Here is an 18,103-nt window from a genome sequence, read left to right as displayed (position 1 = left end):
TCACCTTAAATGCACATTCTCTTGTAAAGATATTTCAACTCTGGGTAAAACTGTTTGAACGTCAACCCTGTGCATCTCATGACACTGCGCCGACTGTACCTAATTAGGTCATTCTTTACCAAATGCACATAAATCCTATCCGTAAGAATTCTGTCCAAAGCTTCCCAACCACTGAGGTGAGACTCACCGGGCTATAATTTCTTGGATTGTCCCGGTTTCCCTTCTTGAAAAGAGGACAACCATAAGCTACTCACCAGTCCTCTGCGACCTTTCCATTGGCTAGCGAGGATTCGAAAATCATGGCCAAAACCCAAAAATCTCCCGTCTTGCCTTTCTCAAATAACCTGGGTTAGCTCCCATCGGGCCCTCGGGATTAATCTACTTTAATGCTCTTCAAGAAATCTAACGCTACTTTCTCGACCTCAAAAATGCCCGAGCACATTATCATGCCCCACACAAATCTCATTATCCTCTATATCCTTTTCCTGGGTGAATGCCGAAGCAAAGTGATTATTTAGGATCTCGTCCACTTCCACTGACTTCAAGCACAAGCTCCTTCCTTTAGTCTTGACTGGCCCGACCTTCTTCCTAGTTATGTGGAAGCTGTGGATAGGGTACAGAGGAGATTTACTGGGATATGGCCTGGTATGAAAGGAAGGTCTTACAAAGAAAGGCTGAGGGAATGGAGGCTGTTTTAGTTGGAGAGAAGAAGGTCGACAGGTGACTTAATTGCCTGCAACAGTAGTAGAATCGCTTACGTTAAGGGCATTTAAATGGGCATTAGACATACATATGGGTAATATTGGAAGGATGTAGGTCAGATAGGCATCAGATTATTTTCACAGGTCGGTGCAACATTGAGGGCCAAAAGGCCTGTACTGCGCTGTAATGATCCATGTTCATACCCTCTTGTGGGTAATTATCTCCAGAACGATTTGGAATTCACTTTAACCCTACTTGCGAAGGGCATGCTCTGCTCATTCCCTGTTCAGGTTCCTTCCAGCTTTTGTTTTTTTTCATTCCTTACATGCCATGTCCAATTCTAGCTTCCCACACCTTGCGTAGGCTTGTTGTGTTCCCATTTTGACTACATTCCCAGCCTCCCTTGTTATCCAAGGGACCCTTACATTGCAAGCCTTATCCCTTCTCCTTACTGGAACATGCTGGTCGTGAACTCCGATCAGCAAGCCTTTAACTAACTCCCACGTGCCCAATGTGGCATTGTCTGATGACAGCTCCTCCCAATTAACACTGCCTAGCTCCTTCCTAATACTGACATCATTTGCAATCCCACAATTTAGAAACATCCCATTTATTCGTAGCTGCCTTAAAAAAAACTGAAGTTGTGATCCATGTTTCCAAAATGGTCTCCCACTGAAAGGTCAGTCAGCTGGCCAGGTTAATTCAGCAATATAAGGTCCACCCTGGCCCCTCCCCCTCCTTTACATTACTATTTCAAGAAACCCTCTTGGATACAATTAATAAACTCTGCACCGTCTCAGCGTCTTGCTCTAAAGTAGTGCCAGCAAATGGTGTGGAAGATAAAGTCACTTTGAGAACTCTGTTGTTATTGCCTGTTTCCATAATCTGCCGAGATATTTGTACCTCGAGGTATCGTTGGCAGATTGAGGGTTCTATAGTATAATCCCAATAACTGCATCCTTCTTATCCACGTTGCCTCAGAGGACGAGCCCCTCCAGTATGTCCTGAGTGCAGACGTAACATTCACCAGATTGGTAATGCAACTCCTCCACCTCTTTTACCGTCCTTTCCATCTCGTAAAAAAACAATGAAACCCTGGAATATTGAGCAGCCAGTCCTGTCCTTCTCTGAACCAAATCTCCGGAATGGCCACATATCGGATCTGAGCTTATTAACCTTAGCTATGTTGCGCCTTGTGTTGAAATTAACACAATCAGCCCATTCGTACTATGGTGTTCATTTCTCTGTATTTCCTTTCTGATTGACTTGTATACATCTTCCGACCTTCCTTACCCCCCCCCCCACCCCCCCCCCCCCCACCCCCATGTGCTGCCCTGCTGCTGTGATTCCCAGGACCTTACCATTCTAGGTTAAACCCTTCCCTCGTAGCAGGAGTGAGCCTCCCTGTGAGGATATCAGTTCCCCTCTAGTTCAGGTCACCCCTGCTCCAGAAGAGGTCCCAATGATTCAAGAGCCTGAAACTCTCCCCCTGTACCAGTTCTTCAGCCATGCATTCATCTCTGCTATCTTTCAATTCCTTGTCTCACAAGCACATGGGACTGGTGGTAACACAGCGATTCCTACCCTCAAGGTCCTGCTTTTCAGTCGTTCCCTACTTCCTGTGCTTACTCCTCAGGATCACATCCCTCTTTCTACCCGTGTCGTTGGGAGCAATGTGCACCCTGACCTCTGGCCTCCCATTCTCCCAATTCAGAATTTCAAGCAAATGTTCAGAGATGTCCTTGACCCAGGCACCAGGGATACAACACCCCATCCTGGAGTCCCGGATGCAGCCACAGTAACACTTGTCTATGCCCCCAACTAATGGCTCCCTCCCATTTTCGCTCCCTTGGATTTTGCCCGAATTTGTTCTACAGCAGAGTCAGTTATAGAGTCATAGAGTCCTACAGCAGAGAGAAGCCCTAAGGGCCAGACTGATCCCTGGCAACCATAATGTCCATCCATGGCAACCCCATTTCCCTGCCCATGCCCCATATCCTTCTAATCCTTTCCAATCCATGTATTTGTCTAAATGCCTTTTTAATGTTGTTAATGTACCTGCCTCAGCCACTTCCACTGACAGCTCATTCCGTATGAGAATCAGAAACTTTTTAAAAAACTTGCAGCTAACGTTCCCTTTTATTCTTTCCCCTCTAACCTTAAACTGATGCCCTCTAGTCCTCAATTCTTCAACCCCGGGAAAAAGACTGAATGCATTCGCCCTATCCATGCCTCTCATGATCATACACATTTCTATAAGATCACCCTTATGTCTCCTGTGCTCTGAAGAAAAATGTCCCAGCTTGTCCAACCTCTCCCGATAACTCAGGCCATTGCGTTGTGGTGCTATAGACCTGGCTACCGCTGTGCGACTCCCCTGAGAAGCTATCCCCAACAATACACCAGCTCTCTCTCCTTAAACATCCCCCATCCAACCCTATCTTTGTCCCCTGTTCGATCCTCAGTGTCCTGCTGTTGCTCCAACCCAACCACGCGGACACCCACCTACCTGATGGAACCTGGATGCTTGGACAGGACAAGATCATGGGTATTTTTAAACGCAATGAATGGAATTCTGAAATTACATTTGGACTGAATGTAATGTATAGCAGCGTGAAATGGAGGTGGATGACTTTCCTGACCTGCTGTAAGGATACTGACAGTAAAATCTGAGGTGATCATGAGTATATGGAGGTAGAATGTGGGAGACAAGCTGGGACTGTATTGGAGTAGTCATGGTGAGAGGGAACAAATGCTGGATGGAGGGTTTCAGCAACTGATGGCCTGACACTGAGGTGAGCCATCGGAAACTGAGCAAGTAACCACCATCAAATAGGACAGAGAAACTGATCCATCAGCCTGAAAATGACTGACCATGTGGTTGTCAGTGACTCCAACACAAGTGAATGGAAACATTGCTCAGAGCCTGTTTCTGTAACATTCAACACAACCAGGAAATGGAAAGTGAATAATTAGCTGAAAACAAGGCCACTGCTCTGTTAGAGTCAAAAGTCAATCAATGTTCAGTCACTGAATATTCTAATCTGCAGAAAGGAATTTTCCAGATTCGCAGCAGAAGGAGAAAACAAGCTTGGCAGAGACAGAATGAAGCCAACGCCTGCATCACAACAGCTCAGAACAAAGAGGCTGAATTCTCAACCAACTGACAAGCAATACAGATACTGTCAGAGTTACAGATCGAGTTCAGAATTATTCAGGGAACAGACTTGCCAGATACACTGGTCGGTGGTGTGTGCCAAACATTCATTAAATAGCTTTTTGATGTTCCATTTTTTCATTGAGAAATGATTCTTTGTTTGCGCTAAGAAGACCGGAGGTGCAGTTCACTGATCACTAGATTTACAGACAAAGGAAACCTGATCAAGGACTCACAGGTCAATTACACTGTTAGTGACAGCCCATCGGACACAACAACAACAGCCTGTTACACAGAGAACAGAACAGATTTTAGTTTAACAGAGACACTCTCACAATGGACATCTTCTGCTTTAATAAAAATGTTACCTGTTTGAAGAAAAGGAACATATCACCAATACAGCGAGACTTTTAAACTGCCCAATGTAACTGCAGAGTTTTTAACCAACTCAGCGATCAGTGTTACTATGTATTTTGAACACTATTTTGAGCAGGGTATGTAATCGTGGGTCGGTGTGGACTTGCTGGACTGCGGGCTTGTTTCCACACTGGAGGGATTCTATTCAATACAATTGTCAACCGGTCCCCTAGCAGGATGGGTAAGGCCCGAGGGGTCTCTGTACTGGACAGGGGTTGTGTCCCACAGCAGGATGGGTAAGGCCCGAGGGGACTCTGTACTGGGCAGGGGTTGTGTCCCACAGCAGGATGGTTAAGGCCTGAGGGGACTCTGTACCGGGAAGGGGTTGTGTTCCACAGCAGGATGGGCAAGGCCCGAGGGAAGTCTGTACGTGAGGGGTTGTGTCCCACAGCAGGACGGGTAAGGCCCGAGGGGAGTCTGTACTGGGGAGAGGCTGTTTCCCACAGCTGGATTGTTAAGCCCAGAGGGGAGTCTGTACCTGTGCGGTTGTGTCCTCCAGCAGGGTGGGTAAGTCCAGAAGGACGTCTGTACCGGGGATGGTCTGCTTCCACAGCAGGATGGGTAAGACCTGAGGGGAGCCTGTACTGCAGAAGGGTTTTGACCAAGGCAGGATGGGCAAGGCCTGAGGGGTGTCTGTACTGGGGAGGGGTTGTGTCCAACACCGAATGGGTGAGGCATAACGGGAGGCTGTATCCAAGAGGGGTCGTGTCCCACGGCAGAATGTGTAAGGCCGGAGAGCAGACTGTTCCAGGGAAGGGATGTGTCACACAGCAGGATGGGTAAGGCCCGAGGGGAGTCTGCACGGGGCTGGAGTTGTGTCGCACAGCAGAATTGTATGGCCCAAGACGAGTCTGTGCCGGGGACGGGTTGTGTCCCACAACAGGATGGGTAAGGCCCAAGGGGAGTCTTTACGGGAGAGGAGTTCAGTCCCACAGCAAGTTGGGTAAGGCCAGAGGGATGTCTGTACCCAAGTGGGGTTTTGTGTCTCAGCAGGATGGTTGAGGTTTGAGCGTAGTCTTACTGGGGAGGGGTTGTGTCCCACAGCAGGATGGGTGATGCCTGAGGGTAGCTTGTACTGGGGAGGGGTTGTGTCCCACAGCAGGATTGGTAAGGCCCAAGGGAAATCTGTACCAGAGAGGGGTTGTGTCCCACGGCAGGAGGGGTAAGGCCTGAGGGGATTCTGTTACGGGGAGGGGATTGTGTCCCACAGCAGGATGGGTAAGGCTAAGGGAGTCTGTACTGGGGAGGGGATGAGTCCCACAGCAGGAAGGGTGAGGCCCGAGGGGAGTCTGCACTGGGGAGGGCCTGTGTCCCACAGCAGAATAGGTATGGCCTGAGAGGAATCTGTAACAGGGAGGGGTTGTGTCCCACAGCAGGATGGGTAAGGCCAGAGGGGAGTCTGTACTGGGGAGTGGTTGTGTCCCACAGCAGGATGGGTAAGGCCCCAGGAGAGTCTGTACCATGGAACGGATGTGTTCCACAACAGCAGGGGTAAGGCCTGAGCTGAGTCTGTACCGGGGAGGGGATGTGTCCCACAGCAGGATGGGTAAGGCTCAAGGGGAGGCGGTACCAGGGAGGAATTCAATCCCACAGCAAGATGGGAAAGGCCCGAGTGGATTCTGTACCAGAGAGGGGTTTTGCCCCATGGCAGAATAGGTACGGCCTGAGAGGAATCTGTAACAGGGAGGGGTTGTGTCCCACAGCAGGATGGGTAAGACCCCAGGAGAGTCTGTACCATGGAGGGGTTTTGTCCCACAGCAGAATGGGTAAGGCCCGAGAGGAGTCTGTACCAGGGAGGGGTTGTTTCCCACAGCAGGATGGGTAAGGCCCGAGAGGAGTCTGTACCGGGGAGGGGTTGTGTCCCACAGCAGAATGGGTAAGGCCCGAGGGGAGTCTGTACCCGTGTGGTTGTGTCCCTCAGCAGGACGGGTAAGGCTCAAAGGTCCTCTGTACCGGGGATGGTCTGCTTCACAGAGGAAGATGGTAAGGTCTAAGGGGAGCCTGTACCGGGGAGAGGTTTTGTCCCACAGCAGGATGGGTAAGTCCCGAGGGGAGCCTGTACCGGGGAGGGGTTTTGTCCCACAGCAGGATGGGTAAGGCCTGGGGGGGTATCTGTACCGGGGAGGGGTTGTGTACAATAGCAGGATGGGTAAGGCATGACATGAGTCTGTATCCGGGATGGGTTGTGTCCCATGGCAGAATGTGTAAGTCTGAAGAGAAGACTGTACCAGGGAGGGCATGTGTCCCACAGCAGGATGGGCAAGGCCCGAGGGGAGTCTGCACGACGCTGGGGTTGTGTCCCACAGCAGAATGGGTACGGCCCAAGAGGAGTCTGTACCGGGAATGGGTTGTGTCCCACAGCAGGATGGGTAAGGCCTGAGGGAAGTCTGTACCGGGGAGGGGATGTGTCCCACAGTAGGATGGGTAAGGCCAGAGGGCAATTTGTAACAGTGAGGGATTGTGTCCCACTGCAGAATGGTTAAGGCCTAAGGGCAGTCTGTACCGGGGAGGGGTTGTGTCCCACTTCAGGATGGTTAAGGCCCGAATGAGTAAGTACTGGAGCAGGATTATTTCCCACAGCAGAATGGGTCAGGCCCGAGGGGAGTCTGTACCAGGGAGGGGTTGCGTCCCACAGCAGGATGTGTAAGGCCTGAGGGGAGTCTGCACCGGGGAGAGGATGTGTCCCACAGCAGGATGGGTAAGGCCCGACGAGAGTCTGTACCAGAGAGGGGTTGTGTCCCACAGCAGGATGGGTAAGGCCCGACGGGAGTCTGTACCTGGGAGGGATTGCATCCCATAGCAGGATGGGTAAGGCCTGAGGAGTGACCGAGAGCAAAGACCTAAAGAGAGATCTGAGGGGTATTATTTTCCACAGAGGACGAATCATATACGGAACGGACTGGCAGGGGCACATGGGATTAACAAGAACAGTTACAACATGGATAAGACTTTTGGGCAGGAACATGGAGAGGAGAAGGTTTGAAGGGCCATGGGCCAAACGCAGGGAAATGCAACTCATTCAGTACAGAAAACCTGGTCAGCATTGATGACTTCGACCAGAGAGTCATGCAGCACAGGAGCAGACCCTAAGTCTTGGGCTATTGGGGGAGTGGACTATCGTGACAAGGCATGTTATCGAGACTGAAGTAAGTTAGAGGGATATGGATGGTAGTCTGGACTGGAGCAGGTTTGAAACATGTGAAGTGATTGGTGAGAGGGGAGGAAAGTACAGCGATAGGAAAAGTTTTACCGTTAGAATGATTGAAGACACAAATCCACAAGACAAGCCACAGATACAGTGTGCGAGAGGGAACACAGAACAGAACATTCCCAGATGGCATTCCCACGCTCTTGTGGGATGCCTGCTTTCCCCTCTGTTGTACTGATGCTCACTAAGACAGCACAGGCTGCTTAATGACTGTGACATTCCCGATGTTGTCTTAGTACAACAAAACTACAGTGTCTCAACCTGGGGTGTGTCTGTACTGAGCCCCCCTCCAGCACTATAGCTATGTCTTGTCCTGTTAGCTGATGTTTGGAGCCCTCTCATTGCTCTCTGCTCGGTGCACTGTGAGTGATCTTACCTCACTGCAGGATATATTGAAGGCTCCAGATCTCCCAGCACTTTGTCTCTCTGGCTGACAAACCATCTTCAATGAGGTGATGAATGAGACACCAAGCAGCTGGGAAGTCTATACGGTCAGGACCGTCCTGAGTCCCTACAGGAGACAGAGAGATAGACAGAATGGGAAATTCGACTGATGCAGTGAGGGCTACGCATGTCAAATGGCACTGAGTCCCAAAGAAATCTGGAACATCCCAGTCTCCATTGTCTCTCTGGAGTGGAGAATTCTGTTGACTCAGGATCTGGAGTAGCTGCAAGAGCGAGGGACACTGACAGAGGCAACAATTAGACCCACACAGTGAGGGATACCACATGGAAAGATACTAAGTGATATCACCAGAGTGCAAGATCAAACATTTGTGCAGGAAGAAAGGGTTTTGATTCATGTTGCACTGGGCTGCGCAACCTGTGAGCAGGTGAAGTGAAGGCCTAGTGGTATTATTGTGAGATAATTTATCCAGAAACTCAGCAAATGTGCTCTGGACACAGGTTCAAATCCCGTCATTGCAAATGATTGAATGTGAATCAAATGCTTCAAAAAAGATGTAATTAAAAACCTGTAAGTGAGTATTAAACAATTGCTGATGTTAAGAAAAATCCACCGAGTGCATTCATGTCTTTAGTGAAGTGATCTAAGGTGAGTCTTTCCTCCGATTGTCCGAGACCCCGATAGCCCCGCCCTCCTGCACATTGACCTTCTCAAGATGGCGGCTCTGAGGTCCGTGCTCCCTCTTCCCTCAACAAATGGCAGTCGTGGCCCTGGGCCGCTTTCCCGACAGAGACCATCATCTCCTTATCCGGGCCTGGAGGATCTTTTTCGGGTTTTTTTCAACTATGTCCGCATCTTATGAATTCTTTCAGCTCCTTTCTCCCATTGAGTCTCCCACGCGCCGCTCTCTGAAGCCGATCGTAGCCGCACCCGGAGAAAACTGCTCCATGTCTCGCCTGTCCTCGTTAATGTGACACTGCGCATACTCTTCATAGAAACCAAACTGTTCGTGCGTCGAAGGTGATCAGTGAGTTAAAAGAGAATATTCATATCTGCACAGAATCACGGGGGAAATATTAGACATTAACAATGGCTCTGTCGAGTTACAGTCATTGAGATGGTTAATATGTAAAAAGATTTTTCGGTCCAATTTAACCATACCGGCCAGGTATGTAAATTACCAATCGTTCTGGGAGTTTGAAAATAAGTTTGTTACTCGAGTTGTGTAAATCGATTGGAAATATGTTCATTGTCAGATTTACATCTTAATTATTTCTTTAAACCTCACATTGGTTTATGGGAGGGGTTTAATGCTCCACTATGTCGTGAGAATGATCAATCCTGCAAAACAGTTTACTTTCTGACCAATTCTGAAGCGTTCACACCCGAGAAAGCATTGGCCCCGCTCCTCACTGGTTGGAGGACCGGACGCTGATCTGTCCTCTAGTTACGCCCCTTCCTCCCAATTGCAGTGTTGATTGAGGCGCGACTCAGTAGCTAAGCAACAGAAACATTCAGGGACAAGGGAAGTTGGAGTCGTTGGTTTGTGATGCGGTGAAAATATCCCGAATCTTGGACCGAGAGGCCGGCGTTCAATTCACAGATGGTGCAGGGGTGTGTAAAAACAACTTTGAACAGGTTCATGAGGGAAAACAAGGGAAGTCAGAAACCGAGTAAAAACAATAGAAAACGTGATGGGGCTCTCAATACTCACATGATTTTAGTCTTTCCCAAGTGTTTCAGGGTCCCAATACAGTCTGTTCCACTCTTCCTTGTGCACAGCCAAATACCACGATTGTGGAGTAAAGTGTTTTGGTGGGATATAAAGGTGCTTTTCTGGAAATACCTCAGTTTTGGAGGTGAAAATAGGTGAGAAGGAGTAGGGTTTTGTGTGGAGTTACCTGTTCCCCTCCTGTTGCAGCATCTTATTATTGCCCTGACTCTACCTCGTACATGTTTGGTAGAGATCAGTGGCATTTCATAAGCCCACAATACAAGATCCGTCACTGTTTAAGACAGCAGAGCTCTCTTTTAGCACTATAGTCATGACATGCATAGACGTGTTGCAGTGCTTCAAAGTCCATGAGGCAGCCATACTCTCGATGATAGACAGACTGAGTTTGGAACCTCCTCTGTCCTTAAGACTTTATGCACTGCTTGCCCTCTTCCTTTTTCCCTTTGCACGTTCCCTTTTCAACCCACCCCACCTGCATCACTCCTCAGTTGGAGCTGTCAAGGGCAGAAGTCTACGGAATAGCCTCCCTAAACTTCTCTATCCTCCTTTTTAAGATGTACTTTAAAATCATTCTCGTTAATAAATGTTTTGATCATTCATGAAGCACCTTAGGAGATTTTCCGTTGTGAAAGTTCCATACAATGCAAGTAGTTGTTGTTATTAGAACATAGAACATAGAACATAGAACAATACAGCGCAGTACAGGCCCTTCGGCCCTCGATGTTGCGCCGATCAAAGCCCACCTAACCTACACTAACCCACTATCCTCCATATACCTATCCAATGCCCGCTTAAATACCCATAAAGAGGGAGAGTCCACTACTGCTACTGGCAGGGCATTCCATGATCTTACGACTCGCTGAGTGAAGAACCTACCCCTAACATCAGTCCTATATCTACCCCCCCTTAATTTAAAGCTATGCCCCCTTGTAATAGCTGACTCCATACGCGGAAAAAGGTTCTCACTGTCAACCCTATCTAACCCCCTAATCATCTTGTACACCTCTATCAAATCACCCCTAAACCTTCTTTTCTCCAAAGAAAACAACCCCAAGTGCCTCAGCCTTTCCTCATAGGATCTTCCTACCATACCAGGCAACATCCTGGTAAACCTCCTCTGCACCCGTTCCAGTGCCTCCACATCCTTCCTATAGTATGGCGACCAAAACTGCACACAATATTCCAGAAGCGGCCGCACCAGAGTCTTATACAACTGCAGCATGACCTCAGGACTCCGGAACTCAATTCCTCTACCAATAAAAGCCAGTACGCCATATGCCTTCTTCACTGCACTATTTACCTGGGTGGCAACTTTCAGAGATCTGTGTACATGGACACCAAGATCCCTCTGCTCTTCCACACTACCAAGTAGTCTACCATTAGCCCAGTAATCCATCTTTTTATTACTCTTACCAAAGTGAATCACTTCACACTTAGCTACATTGAACTCCATTTGCCACCTTTCTGCCCAGCTCTGCAGCTTCTCTATATCCCGCTGTAACCTGCCATATCCTTCCTCACTGTCTACAACTCCTCCGACTTTCGTATCATCCGCAAACTTGCTCACCCAACCTTCTAACCCTTCCTCCAGGTCATTTATAAAAATGACAAACAGAAATGTATTGTCATACATTAGGAGAAACAGGAATGATGCAGTCAAAATTCTAACAAGAAAGTCACTGTTAGGCGTAGTGTATAGGCCACCAAATAATTACATCACATTGGCATGGGCAATAAACAAATAAATAACTAATGCAGTAAAAATGGTACAGCTGTTATCCTGGGTGATTTTAATCTACATGTAGATTGGTCAAACCAGCTTTGCAAAAAAGATAACCTTGAGGTGTTCATTAAGTGTATTCATGATAGTTTTCTTGAACAGTATGAAATGGAACTGACAAGGGAGCAAGCTATCCAAGTCCTGGCCCTGTGCAATGAGGGAGGAATAATTAATGACTTCAGAGTTAGGGATCCCCTGGGAAGAAGCGATCACCGTATGGTTGAATTAGAATACAAATGGAGAGTGTGAAGATAAAATCTAATAACTGGGTGGGTTCTGTGCTTGAACACCTGGAACTACAATAGAATGAGGGAGAATCTGGATAAAGTAGACTGGAAACAAAAATTTTATCGTGGGAAGTTGATGACCAGAGGAAGATTTTCAAAGACATTTTACAAAGGTCTATTGCAGTGAAAAGGAAGGACTGTATGAAAAGGCATACTTGTCAATGGGTATCTGAGGAAAGTGATCAGATTAGACCATAAGACCACAATACATAGGAGTGGAAGTAAGGCCATTCAGCCCATCGAGTCCACTCCGCCATTTAATCATGGCTGATGGGCATTTCCACTTCACTTATCTGCATTCTCCCCGTAGCCCGTAATTCCTTGTCACATCAAGTATTTATCAATCTCTGCTGGAAGACATTTAGCGTCCCAGCTTCCACTGCACTCCGTGGCAATGAATTCCACAGGCACCACTCTCTGGCTGAAGAAATGTTTCCGCATTTCTGTTCTGAATTGATTCCCTCTAATTCTAAGGCTGTACCCACGGGTCCTAGTCTCCTCACCTAATGGAAACAATTTCCTAGAGTCCACCCTTTCAAAACCATGTATTATCTTGTAAGTTTCTATTAGATCTCCCTTAACCTTCTAAACTCCAATGAATACAATCCAAGGATCCTCAGCCATTCCTCGGATGTTAAACCTACCATTCCAGGGATCATCCGTGTGAATCTCCGTTGGACACGCTCCAGTGCCAGTATGCCCTTCCTGAGATGTGGGGATCAAAACTGGACACAGTACTCCAAATGGAGCTTATCCAGAGCTTTTTAAAGTCTCCATAGCACATCGCTGCTTTTATATTCCAACCCTCTTGAGCTAAATGACAACATCGCATTCGCTTTCTTAATCATGGATTCAACCTGCAGGTTTAGCTTTAGAGAATCCTCGACTTGCACTCCCAGATCCTTTTGTACTTTGGCTTTATGAATTTTCTCACCGTTTAGAAAGTAGTCCATGCTTGTATTCATTTTTTCCAAAGTGCAAGACCTCACGTTTGCTCACATTGAATTCCATCAGCCATTTCCATGATCACTCTCCCAAACTGGCTAGATCCTTCTGCAGCCGCCCCACTTCCTCAGTACTACTTGCCTGTCCACCTAACTTCGTATCATCAGCAAACTTCGTTGGAATGCCCCCAGTCCCTTCATCCAGATCATTAATAGATAATGTGATCATGCAGATAACCATGCCTGGGATCCAATCAACAGGCCCAGCAGTAACTTTAGTGCAATTGCCGAATGGGCAGACTGTTCGAGTCCAAGGAGTTATCCAAGCAGCTCAGTCCTCAGTCATGCAGTCCCCTCAAGTTCAGACTGTTCAGATTTCTACTATACTTGAAAATGAGGACTTCCAGGACTCTGTGGATAGCATGACTGACTCTCAGAAACGTAGAGAAATTCTATCGAGTCGGCTTTCATACAGGAAAATCCTGAATGAACTTTCTTCTGATCACCCCCAGTGTGCCAACAAATCGATGAGGAGAAATCAGAAGAAGAGACTGTCTCATTATTGCTACAACGACGATGCAGACACACATCTATCAAACTAGCAGTGGACAATACATTGCTATTACACGGAGGGAGCAATTCAGCTGGCCAACAATGTTACAGATGAATTGCAAGGACTACAGACACTAACAATGACCAACGCAGCTACAGCCAAGGTTGGAGCAGCCATTGTACAGAGCCCTGATGGACAACAAATCTTTGTGTCGGGCAGCCAAGTGCTTGTACAAGGTGCTGCTGGAGATGTCCAAACCTATCAGATCCGTATAACTCGTAACTCCACTGCTGGCCAGGGAATGGTTATGGCATCTTCACCAGTCCTGCAAAGCCAGCCCCAGAATGCTGAAGAAACCACTCGTAAACATGAAATCCGCCTCATGAAAAACAGGGAAGCAGTTCGAGAGTGACGTCGCAAGAAGAAAGAGTATGTGAAATGCTTGGAGAATTGGGTTGCTTTTCTGGAAAATCAAATTGAAAGAAAAGGTGTACAAAGTGGCCAAAAACAGCATGAAACTAGAACTGGGAAAACTTTAAAGGTCAACCAAAAGCCACAAAAGAGCTAGAAAGAAAAGTAATATAGAACATGTGAAAAATAAACTAGCACGGACTATAAAGACAGAGAGCAAAAGTTTATATAAATATATATATATATATATATATATAAAACGAGAAAAGAATGGCTAAAGTAAATGTTGGTCCTTTTTGGGGAAAATAAGAAGAAGCATTTAGTTATGGGATATCACAGTGGAGGATACGAATATCTTTCCAGTAACTAGCAAAGAGACAAAAGTAGGTGAGGATTTGGAAACTATCATTATTACAGAACAACTAGTTTTAGACTGTTTGGAGGTAATTGAGCTAACGATAGAAAAGTCTCCTGACCTTGATGGAATGCATCCCAGGGTACTAAAAGAGATGCCAGGAAAAATAGCAAATGCACTGGCAGTAATTTTCCAAATGTCACTGGACTCTGTGGCAGTCCCAGCAGATTGGAAAACACTAAAAGTGATGCCACTGTTTTAAAAAGGAGGTCGGCAAAAAGTGGGGAATTATATACCAGTTAGTTTATTCTCTGTAGTGGGAAAGATGCTTGGATCTATTATGAAGGAAGAAATAGCAGGGAATCTCAAAAGAAATTTTCCCATTGTACAGACACAGCATTGGTTCATGACGGGCAGGTCATGCTTGACCAATCTTGTGGAATTCTATGAAGACATTTCAAGCAAGGTGGACAACGGGGACCCAGTGGATGTGGTGCAGCTGGATTTCCAAAAGACCATCAACAAGGTGCTGTGCAAGAGGCTGTTGCATAATATAAGGGTGCATGGTGTAATGGGTAGAAGATTGGTTGGCTAATAGGAAGCAAAGTGTGGGGATAAATAAGTATTATTCTGCCTGGCAATCATTGATAAACAGTGTGCCTCAGGGATCGGTGTTGGGACTGCAATTATTTACAATTGATACAGATGATTTGGAGTTGGAACCACATGTAGGGTGTCAAAGTTTGCATGTGACACCAAGATGATTAGCGGAACAAAGTGAGCGGAGGACTGTGAAACTTTGCAGAGGAACATAGATACATTGAGTGAGTGGGTAATGGTCTGTCAAATGAAATAGAATGTTTGTAAATATCAAGTTTACACTCTTTGGTTGTAGTAACATTTTTAAAAAAATAATTGAATGTTAAAAAGTTGCATCATTTGCTTTGCAGAGGGACCTGAGCATTCTTCTGCATGAAGGTTGACCACCAGGTACAACAATCAGTTCAGAAAGCAAATGGAATTTTGTCCTTCATTGTTGAAGGGATTGTGTGTAAAAGCAGAGGTAATGTTCCAGCTGTGTTTGGGTGCTGGTGAGGCCACACCTGGAGTACTGCATGTAGTTTTTATCTCTTTAGTTGAGAAAGGATGTACTGGCACGAGAGGGGGTACAGAGGAGGTTAACTAGGTTGATTGCGGAGTTGAGGGGACTGGCTTAACAGAGACTGAGTAGATTGGGATTATATTTATTGGAATTCAGAAGAATGGAAACACATAAAATAATGAATGGAATGGATAAAATAGAATTAGAGAGGGTGTTTCCACTGGCAGGTGAAGCTAGGACAAGAGGGCATCACCATAAGACTGGAGGCAGCAAATTTAAGAATGAATTGAGAAGGAACTTCTTGACCTCTATGGAATTCATTACCCAGGGAAGTAGTTGATGCTAGTTCAGAAAACGTTTTTAAAACTAAGTTAGATTTTTAAAAATGCAATTAATTAATGGAAACGGTGAGAACGTGAATAAATGGTCATGTCCACGAAATGATCAACCATGATCTTATTGAATGGCAGAGCAGGTTCAAAGGGCAGGACGGCCTTCTACTGTTCCCAGTTCTTATGTTATACATCCCTCCCTCATTCGTGACTTGGAGGTGTTGGTGTTGGATTGGGGTGGACAAAAGTAAAATTCACAGAACACCAGTCTATTATTTGGAAGCACTAGTTTTGCTGCTTCTTCATCAGGTGGTTTTGAGATTGTGTTGTCATTTTTAACTCTTGTACCTCATGAACAGCAACAAAAGCCACGAAGCAATCCGCATGCTCCAGCCAACAATGGGCCCCGGGTGATTTGTGTCAGAGGCGGACCAATGGAAAGGCAGGGACTGAGCTGGAGGACCTGGCGGGGCAGTTGGTCCTCCCATCAATCAGGGTGAATGAGGGCGGGACTAGACTATACCACGTGATCATCCTCGCGGTCTGTTCGGGATGTGTGGAGGAGAGCTGTTGGTAAAGATAGAAATAAACAGCAGGAAGCGGGAGGGAAATGGTGTTGGTATGGGTTGAGAGGGTTTACAGACATTTGGTCCACATCGGAAAATACAAATTTGAAACTTAGTCCCGTTTTTGCAGTAAACGGCAAAATGCCTCATCCAGCGATTGACTCATGGAAGCACCACCATCTTTATTTGGGCAACGATTCACTGGACACGTGCAGCCGCCAGCTTTGTCTGGGGCAAAGTTCAGCGGGACGCATGTGCAGCCCTCTCTGACAGCGAGTCATAGGGCAGGATTTACACAGAGCATATTGATTTTTTTTCTGGATTTGTTTTGTCATTCATTTAAATGATTTGGATGTGAATTGAGGCGGTACAGTTAGAAAGTTTGCAGGTGACACCAAAATTGGAGGTATTGTGGACAGTGATAAAGGGTATCTCAGAGTACAATGGGATATTGATCGGATGGAACAATGGGCTGGGAAGTGGCAGATAGAGTTTAGTTTAGATAAATGTGAGTTGCAGTATTTTAGAAAAGCAAATCAGAGCAGGACTCACACTCCAAATTGTAAGGTCTTGGAGAGTCTTGGTGAACAAAGAGACCTTGGAATGCAGGTTCATAGTTCCTTGAAAGTAGAGTCGCAGGTCGATAGCACAGTGAAAAAGGCATTTCGTATGCTTACCTTTATTGGTCAGAGCATTGAGTAAAGGAGCTGGACAGGACATTGGTTAGGTCACTTTTGCAATATTGTGTGCAGTTCTGGTCTCCCTCCGATAAGAAGGAGGCACTGAAACTTGAAAGGTTTGAGAATTGATTTTCAAGGATGTTGCCAGTGTTGGAGGATTTGAATTGCAGGGAGGGGCATAATTGGCTGGGGCCATTTTCCCTGCAGTGTCATAGGCTGAGGTGTGATGTTATAGAGGCTTATAAAAATCGTGAGTGACATGGATAGCGTAAATAGACAAGGGTTGGTGGAGCCCAGAACTAGAGGATATAGGTTTGGGGTGGGGGAATTCAAAAGGAGCCTAAAGGGCAACTAAATTTGTAACATTGCAAAGGCATTTGAATAGGAAGTGTTCAGAGGGAAGTTGGACAAGTGCTGGCAAATGGGAATACATTAGGTTAGAATATCTGGTTGGCATAGATGGGTTGGACCGAAGAGTCTGTTTCTGTGCGAGACATCGCTGACTGTGAGATCATAAAAGTGAACATTGCTCTGATTCATCTCTGGGCTCCTTGATGTCCACTTGTTTGTTATCTAGCTTTCTCAGTTTCTCGTGTGTATTTTTGCTCTGTGTAGTATTTTACTATTACGTTCACAGACCTCTTTGTAAATGAATTGTCCCCTGCTGCCCGGCTCCTGACCATATGCTCCATTATCAGGTTATTTTTTCCACAATATCTTTGACAGTCAAGAATTCTTTTTTCCAATAAGTGAGTGGATTTTCCTTCCATTTCTGACAGTCAAATTCTGCACATTTTCATTCCCTATATATCATATTGCACTCCCTGAAACATGATGTGTATTTCTCCTTCCACGGATACCAGTGATCAAGGCCAAATCTCTGTTACCTGTTGAGAAGGTGATGTTTGACTTCCTTGTACTGCTGTAGTTGGTATGGTGAAGGTGCTCCCACAACATGGTTGGGTAGGAGAGATTACAGATTATTCACTCAGAGATAGTGATGAGTAGAAGATATCTGTACAAATCAACACGTTTGTAATTTCACAAAAATATTGAGAACTTTTGACATAAGGCCACAGAAGGAGAATATTATGTCCGGTGACCAAAACATTTGTGAAATAAGCACTTTTTTTCAGGAACAACTTAAAGGAAGAAAGCAGATCTTAGAGGGTGGGAATTCCAGACCATGTTGCCTTGGAATCTACATAAACAGTCACACAGCTGAACTCAAAAATAAACACATCATTAGGAGTCTAAACTAAAATGAGTTATTGAGATGTGAAAGTGTGTCTGGTGCATGGAGGTAGGAATGATTACAGCCAGGAATTAAGTCAAGTGTGTGAAAGTAAATTGCTGTTGCTTTTCAATGGGAGCCTTTTGATGGATCAGCAAGTTCTGGTACAAGTGAACACTTGAGTGGTAGAGTTTTCAATATTCTGGAGATTATAGGGAGGGTGATTGTGGGATG

At 46.2% G+C, this 18,103-nt stretch overlaps 1 pseudogene; it reads left to right on the top strand.

Moving 5' to 3' along the window:
- The first annotated feature begins 12,818 nt into the window (after window positions 1-12,818).
- LOC140486837 (cyclic AMP-responsive element-binding protein 1 pseudogene) lies at window positions 12,819-13,601 on the top strand (annotated as a pseudogene).
- Window positions 13,602-18,103: the final 4,502 nt, after the last annotated feature.

This window comes from Chiloscyllium punctatum, chromosome 16 (assembly GCF_047496795.1).
Source record: "Chiloscyllium punctatum isolate Juve2018m chromosome 16, sChiPun1.3, whole genome shotgun sequence".
Taxonomy (NCBI): domain Eukaryota; kingdom Metazoa; phylum Chordata; class Chondrichthyes; order Orectolobiformes; family Hemiscylliidae; genus Chiloscyllium; species Chiloscyllium punctatum.
The sequence above is the reverse complement of the archived record's forward strand: the minus strand, read 5'-3'. Positions and strand labels throughout refer to the sequence as shown.